Source organism: Choloepus didactylus, chromosome 10, assembly GCF_015220235.1.
Source record: "Choloepus didactylus isolate mChoDid1 chromosome 10, mChoDid1.pri, whole genome shotgun sequence".
In the NCBI taxonomy this organism is placed as follows: Eukaryota; Metazoa; Chordata; class Mammalia; order Pilosa; family Megalonychidae; genus Choloepus; species Choloepus didactylus.
Window position 1 is genome coordinate 114,961,587 of NC_051316.1, and position 8,617 is coordinate 114,970,203.

The 8,617-nt window shown below is 42.0% G+C and overlaps 1 pseudogene; it reads right to left on the reverse strand.

Moving 5' to 3' along the window:
• Positions 1 to 468: 468 nt before the first annotated feature.
• Positions 469 to 2,071, reverse strand: LOC119505529 (annotated as a pseudogene).
• Between the last annotated feature and the right edge of the window lie 6,546 nt (positions 2,072 to 8,617).

Here is an 8,617-nt window from a genome sequence, read left to right on the forward strand (position 1 = left end):
ATTATATCCTGTTCTAAAATTAGCAAATTTTCATACCCATATTGTCAATTTTTCCCCAACATTTTTAACTCATTGATAGAATAAAGTGATATAAATTAAATTCCAGTTACACTTAAAAGGACAGAAAGATTAAGTTACTCGGATGTCTTAGAACATCATTAAAAACTTTTTAATTAAAAACATGGTGTATTTGGATACCAAAGTGCTGAAATGAATCCATATCCTCAGGATAACATGCCACATATTTTCCACAAATGGATTTTGTTTTCTTAAAATGACAAAATCAATGTCACTTGATGTTCAAGTAATTTGGACCACTTTTTATGGTAGTAGGAAAAGAAAACAAAGTTATACCCCAAGGGAACAAAAAAGGGAAGATTTTGTTTTTTTTTTTTTTTTTTTTTTTTTTTGAGGCAGTCTGTTCCGTTCATGAACCGTGTTCTTTTCTAATGCTTCAGGAGGAATTGGTTACGGTTTGCAGAGGTGGACAAACTGAGGGCGTAAGCATACATCTCAGATGTGATACCTATTCAGAATCCAAGTTAAGAATCGTTCCAAGCCCAAGCCATATTATCCATGAGGACGTGTTCCGTATCTTCTCTGATCTCTGATTTGTATACCAGTAAAGGGGCTTGGTCAACCCCTTCCTTTTTATAGCCTACCAGCATTTCTTCACTATCCCAGATATGCACTGAGCCTCCCACACTCTCACCAACATTAGGCATCAATATGTCAACTGATTCAGTGAGGTGGGAATCCTTAGGATATTGCTGTGTATAGAAGAATTTGATCTCTACAGGAAATCAACACAGCTTCTGGGATATCCTTTCCAAATTCATATAAAGTTCCATCTTCTTTTTTATATTGTGTTCTTTTAGCCACACAATAGCATCTGAATAGTTCATCTGTTTGAAAGGCTATTTGGGGGGCTTGAAGTTCGGGTTGAGGTCATATACTGTGCTTCCTGCGGGTGATTTCAAGACTTTATCTACCACATCACAAACCAAGTTGTCCAGTTGGTTCAGGAGGTCCTCAAAGCTCAGGAAATGGCACTTGGCTCCAACGTGAGTGTATTCTGCCAGTGCCCACGTGTCCTGGAATGTTCTGCCCTGTAGGATTGGGCAATGCAGACCTATCGCCCAGAGCTGGGATGCAGGTCTCCAGATTCAACTGAGAGGACTGAGTCAAAAACGTCTCCTCCCTGAAATAATCAAGCTCGAAGAGTGTAGGGCCACCTTCTACTTGTGATTGTGCTAACGTTGGAGGAGTGACTTCACAGCATCCCTTATCAAAGCAGTGGTCTCTAAAGCACCTGGTGACTAAGGACTGTGCTTTTAAGATTTTGGACGTGTTTTCTCCTCAGATCATCATGTGTCTGTTGTTGATCAGGTTATCAGCTCTCCCAGCAGGGGCCAACCCAGTTAGTTACCAGAAGTCCCAATTCAGCTCATGGTCCCCTGGAGCCTGTCAGCCCTTTGGCATGAGATTCAGAGTTCCATACATGGCGATATTGGTCTCAGTGGACAGGATCACCCATTGTAACGCTGACACAGCTCACCCGACAAGACACACTGCAGATAACCTGAACCATCCCACAACACCAAAAACATTAAATTCTTTCCTTGCCTACACAGCCTGTAGACCCAGCCAAACACCTTTACTCTTTGGCCTCTGTGGGATTCTAACACGTAAATCTTCATACATTTTGGCTCTGGAAGACTTGGATCATTTTTAATGGTAATCTTTGCTTCTTCTGGGTTCTTTCCTCTTTGCAAATTATCTTCTGCTTCTGCCTTTTCCTTTTGCTGAGATTCACTCTTCATCTGTTCCCTATGCCACATTTTTAAAATGTTCTTCATCTGTGATTTAGAAATAACATCCCACCTCTCATTTCTTTTTGTGAATCTACATAAATGGTAGGAAAGGGTTCTTTTCTTACTGTCATCAGAGCCTTTAGATGTGTTTTAAAAGTTATCTCCTTGGTTCCAACCCTGGTAGCATCATTTCCTTCTTGATCCAAGACACAAAGTTCTCTTAGTACCATCCCTGCAGTGGCCCAGGTCACCTCCAAGGATATCGTCTTCAGTATGCCACCACCTTGTCACCCCAGCATGCACCCGCAGCTGCCTTGACTCCAGGTTTGCTTCAAGTTGCTCTCATATTTTAAAAAGTGTTTTTTTTTTTTAAGTATCAAGACCATAAACACTAAACTGAAGGCTATGTGTCCAAAAGCCAAAACTGATCTCTTTCGTTCTGAACCAAAGAAGTTCCAAAATGGGTTAACCAAATGGGTTAATGATTCTTGAGGTGTTGTGACAGTACACAATAATGTAGGTGTTGCTGGACCAGGATGGAAGAGTTGTTTTTTGTTTTTAATAATAATTTTGGTGTCCAGGTTGACGGCCTGACAAAGAAGTTTTCCTTGCAAAGTCCTTAAGAATTTCAGGAGGTGTCCACAGGGTAGAGCAAAGGCTTGTTTGGAACTAGAATTTAGGGAGTAGGACTGTAGGACATTTGAACCGTTCCTTCTGTCACTTGTTGCTGAGAACTGCTCACCCAATGGGCCACAATCCTGGATCCTTGGACTTAAAATCAAACCCACTGCAAAAGGAGTGTTTTGTTTTTAATGATAGAGTCTGCAGTTAAATGATTATTCAAAACTGTAGTATATTCTTATTTTAAGGTTTAAGGATTTCTCCTCATCCTCCCCCATCCCTTTCTCTTTGAAAAGTTTAAGTGACTCACATTAGATATTTGCATTCTGCAAAGGAGAAATGTGTCCAAACCAGCCAATCCCATTAAGGTTGTCTATTGACTTAAGCATCTTATTGGAGAGTGTTCAGGTTTGCTAATGCTGCTGGAATGCAAAACACCAGAATTGGATTGGCTTTTATAAAGGGGGTTTATTTGGTTACAAATTTACAGTCCTATGGCCATAAAAGTGCCCAAACCAAAGCATCAATAAGAGGATGCCCTCACTGAGGAATGGCTGATGGCATCCAGAACAACTCTGTTAGTTGGGATGGCACATGCTGGTCTTTTGCTCCCAAGTTGGGTTTCGAAATGGCTTTCTCCAAAATGTCTCTGGGCTTCTGATTTTACTCCTCTGTCTCAGCTCTAGTGCGTCCTTGCTTCTTTTTCCCAGGGCATTTCTCTCTAAGCATCTGGGGGTCCTCTCTTAGCTTCTCCAGGGCAAACTCTGGGCTTCATCTCTTAGCGTAGCATCTCCAGATGTTCTTCTGTCCACATCCCCAAGCATCTCTAAGTGTTAGGGAGCATCTGGTTCTGTGTCAGCTCTTAGCTTCTCTCTTAAATACTCCAGTGAACTAATCAAGACCCACCCTGAATGGGCGGGGCCACAGTTCCATAGAAATAATTCGATCAGAGTTTCCACCCGAATCAACAGACTAATCAGTCTGCCCCTGCAAGACGGCATTTAATATCACTTTTCTGGGGGGCATATATATCCAAACTGGAACAGAGAGGAAAGCTGCAAAGAGAGCAGCTTAGAGATTGCAAGTGTCAACTTTCAGAATGCCCGTTTGCTTTAGCGTGGAATGCAGTTTGTCAACTGTGGTCAACAACTCTTCATAGGTGCCTTTTCTCTGCCTCTTAGCCCCAGCTAAAATCTAAATTCACACTGCTTCCAGTCTCGAAGGAGAGATAGACAAGTACTAGGACAGCTAAAAGCCAAAACAGAATGTTCTATGTGAGGTACAATCAGCTTCCCTGTCCTGAAATTCTTGAATTGTGACTGAGAGATTAATTTCAGCCTGGAATATTTGTATGAATTTAGGTAATGAAATTTTGGAGCTTTGGAGAGGGAGAGAAATTCATTCAGTAGGGAGCAAAGAAGAAAGTAAACACAAACAAAAAGAAAAAGGAAGAGGATGAGAGGGCGCAAGAGAGTTGCTGTGTCGTGGTGTTCCTTCCAGCTCGTCTCAAGACGTGACGTTGAATTTAGCAATATTTGTCCTTCCAATGAATTCTACATTTTTACTAAGCTGCTTCAGGTTGGTTTCTGTTGCTTGCAAACCAAAGAGACTTGTGCATATGTCTATCTCCAAACTTACCACTTTGGTTTAAATTAGCCCATTGGTCACTTTCTTCCTTTAATTTGTGTGTGTCTTGAAGCCAGAGAGCTGTTTCTTCATATCCTTTGCACTCAGCATACATCTGGCACAGAGAGTTTCAGTGACTTCTTATTAACTGAGTGGTTAAGCGAACAGGAGATTGCATTGTGTCAGGTTAATTCATTTGTTTAGGAGCTGTTCCTATTAGAATAGTTTACATAGTTGCCAGTCATTTTTAGATGGTCCAAGTATACTCTGATTCATCATCTCAGATATATCTCAAGTCAGTAAAAATAATATATACGTATTTTTTATTTGCATATCTCCAGGATTCTGGGAAACCACTGTGGCAATAAAAAGGAGAAATCATTTTCATATGCAAAGTAGATGCTAGAGAGATAAACTTCCCAAACTGGGATGCATATCTAGAGGAGTTAGTTCTCGAAAGGGAGCTAGAACAGAGAAACTGATCTGGGAAAGAGGAATGGCTTCAGGCTGACATTGAAAAGACTATTTCCCAGAACTGGCTCCAGGAAGACTCTTGAATCCTTCCCTTTTTGTGCAGTATTTATAAGCCCTCCAGCTCCCAAGCTGGAGCGCAGACAGATCTCCTGTGCACGTGGTTCCCTTGGGAGAGAGGGAGGGCAGTCAAAAGCCAATTGCCATGCCCAGGCACACTAGTGTGAGTCTGCCAAACTCAATAGCTAAAGAGGCCTTGACATGTTTCCATTTCTGATTCTGCCCTTATAAAATGTGTTGCTAATTAAAATAACTACCAGCCTAGACTCCTGCAGGGAAACCCATCCGCGTGCTCAGAGGCTGTTGTTTTCCATGTTCCTAGCTCTGGTTATATAAATAAAAACTACAAAACCCACAGCAGAGCCCAACTATCTGGGGCAACTTGAAGGGGGGACCTGCCACATGTGAGAGTAATCAAGCAATGTGTTCATTCAACCCTCCTTACGCTAGGGGAGGAAAGGGTTAAGTAGCAGATTCTGCCACTTCCACATGGGCATGTTTGATTTGGCAAATGGAAAAAAGAAGCCCAGAAACACATGTCCTGACAAAGTCTAGTATTATCAAATTGAATTCAGTACATTTACCAAATTGAATTTCATGTGCGTGTTTATCTTCTTCATTTCAGCCACAGTTTGTGCAATTGCTCTTTAAAAAGTCTTATCTGGTCATGTCGCTCCTTTTTGTAGTACCTTCACTGGCTCCCCATTGCACTGTGCATAGAGTTTAAGCTCCTTCACCTGGCTAGAAGACCTTTGTGGTCTAGACCCCACTTACCTCTTTAGCTTCTGGTCCCATTGCTTACTCTTTAGCTTCACCGAAGTACTTACAATCCCTCAGAGCACCACATTCTCTCTTCCTTGCATGTCTTAGCACACGCTGTTCCATCTGCCTGGAATGCCTGTCCCGTCTATCCTTATTTTCCCGGCCAACTCAGAAACACCCTCTACAACTCAGGTCCAGAGTCCTGTCTTTTAGAAAGTCTTCCCTGACATTGCTCTTGCTGGGCCTGTCAGAGGTGCTAAGACCCAGTTGGTTCCTGCTCTGATGGAATTTACTACTTAGCTAGAGAGATGGGAATTACACATACAGTTATACAAATGATTATCTAATCACAAACCTGACTGGTCCAACAAAGTAAAAGCAAGGCATTAAATGAGGGGCTCTCACTGGGAGATCTAATTCAACCTGAGAGTCAGGGAAAACACCCCTGAAAACTTGCTATTCCAGGTGAAATGGTAAGGATGTTTGTGCTACAAGGCAGAGCAGGAGGGAAATGGTGGCAGGCAAAGGGAATTGCCCATGCAAAGACTTAGAAACAGGAAAGAGTTTGTTCAAGGACCAAGAGAAGACCAAAGGGGTTAGACAAAGTGACATAAGGGTATGGAGAAAAACGATGAGTCAGGAGAGGTAGAAGAGTGACAGATTATGCAGAGCCGTGTAAGACAAGGTAAGACTCTTGAATTTTATCCTAAGTGTTACTAGAAACCATTGAAACGTTTTAAGCCTTGTTTTAAGTCTAATTTGCAGTGTTAAAAGTTATTCTGGCAGCAGTGTGAAGAATGGACTGGGAGGCGGTAAGAGTGGAAGAGAGTGGACCAATTGGAAGGTTGTTGCAATATGTTTGAGAGAGATGGTGGCTTGTAGCAAAGTGGTGGGAATACTACAGAAGTGTAGATAGACTCAAGAGATATTGAAGAACTAGAATCAGTGGCCCTTGGGTTTGATTGGCTGTTGAGGTTGAAGTAGAATGAGGTACCAACAGTCATTCATTCACTCATTCACTCAATCATTCGACAAATAATATTAATTGCTTAGTATGGATAAGTGTCAGATAAGCATGTTGAGGATGATGCCTTAGACAAGTTCTTGACTTTCTCTCAGTTGTTATAACACAGATCTGTTTGTATGAGAGCTTCAAAAAGTTTATTCCTGACGCCTAATTGACCATAATATAAGCTTTCATAAAACTTTTCCCACTAAACTCTTGTTGGTCACATGTTTAACTGGTCACAATCCACAGCCTCATTCCTGTCCTTTTTGTCCTTGAAGACTATTCTCTTCCCAGGAGTGCCTTGAAGTTCTGCTGGTATGCCTCATCATCTGGTTCTACTTTGCCTCTTAAGATATTTTGAGAATCTTTCCTTCAGCCTTCCCTCCCTGACTTACGTTGGCAGGTAATACATTGGATTCTGCCTCAGTCTCTTACTAACTGCCGGACTTTAGGTGCATTACCCAATCTCCCTAACCTCGGGGTCTTTCTGTCTAAAATGGCCCCAATTTAACTGATTTTAGCATCACTATTGCCCTTTATTGGGCAATCAGATATAATGTGTTTCTTAGTGTGATGCAATATGAAGTAAACAAATTCATCTATGATGTAGTGTTGCCAAAAACTTTTAACTAGAAAACAATCAAGCTTTCAGATTCAACTTTTAGCTTACCAGAAGTAAAAGGAATAGAGAACATGTGGAAGTGAAACCCTAAGGGACCAAATCCAAAAGTGGGGCATTGTACATGACAATTGGCCTGGCCTCTTCAACCATCCTGGGATGTGGGGACTGTTCTGTGTCTTAAGAGACATAAGAGACATAACAACTAAATGCAAGTCATGGTCCTTGAATGGTTCCTGGACGGAAGGTACAACTGAGATGTAACTGTGAAAATTTGAATATAGAAAGTATAGTAGATTACGTTAGGGCATTAATCTTGATTTTGTTAGTTAGTTTTATTAGGTACAGTTGTTTGAAGGAAACTTTTCTTTCTTTTATAGATGTATAACCTAGTATTTAAGAGTGGAAATCTCTTTGCTGAGCTGGCCATGTGGTCCTTACATGCAAGAAATGATACTGGTCTAAACGTGGTTCTAAAAGCCACATTTACAAAAAAGGATTTACTGGGCTCCTAATCCAAGCCCTTTTCCTGATTGCTCTATTTCCCCCAGGTCTGCCCCAGAATAAAAATATATAATAATAATAATAAAAAGAGGAGTGATGTATTTCTGACAGGTGGGAAGAGCAGGAAAAGCACTTACCTGGGATGACTCCAGGGGACCCGAGCTTGCTATGTGATGCAGATGCACTGTGCATATACGCATCCCTATTTGGTTTTGTTGCCTGGAAAAATTATAGATAGTTCTCCTTTCACCCTCAAAAGCATCCTGGCTGGATGATAAATTATTTGGTCCTCTTAAATCTCCAGCATGTTTCTCTCATGAGCTCTGTGAGCTGGCCGTTGTCTCATCTCTGGTCAGCCCCTGTCCTCCCACCCACGTTCCCGTGGCCTTCCCCACCTTGCAAGGGTCCAGCCATGTCGTCCACCTGAAGGTTCATCACTGTGCTCTGCCCACTCTCCCCTCTAGGGTTGTGCATTTGCTGACCCCTCTGCCTAAGATGCTTGCACACGTCTTCCTAACTTTTCTTTTTCCACTGGGCTGACTCCTGCCATTTTTCAGTAGCTTGAGTCACAGGCCATCTACTCTGAGAAACTTTCCTAGATACCATAGAAGGAAGTCGGGGTTTTGCTCCTCTGTGTTTCTAGTAGAACCAGGACAAGAGCAGGCAAGTGAGGCAGCCTAGAGTACAAAATTTAAGGCGGCTTTCACTCTCAGGGTTGTTCAAGTGCTGGCCCTGCAAGCTGCATGTTCCTGAGGGTGACGCCCTCCTTAAATTTTGGGTTTGAGCTGCTTGCCTCCCTCTATCCCAGCCCTGTTTCAACAACCCCTTCTCTCTCCCTCTGTTAGGGCTCTAATTACACTGTGGATTTTCTGAACTGTTTCTCTTGCTTGAATTTGAACTCTTTAAGCTAAGGGGCTGTGTCTTTTTCATTACTGCCAACTCAGCTCCTAGCACTGTGCCTGGCACACAGGAAGCATTTGTAAATGTTGGTTGAAATAGGACAGTGATAGAATATGTCAAATAGTATTGGAAACACATATGGTAGAGATTTATTAAACTATCAAGGGCCAAATGGCGACTGCTAGAGAGCCAGGAGAGGACTCAGAGATGGACAAAGGAGATGGAATATAA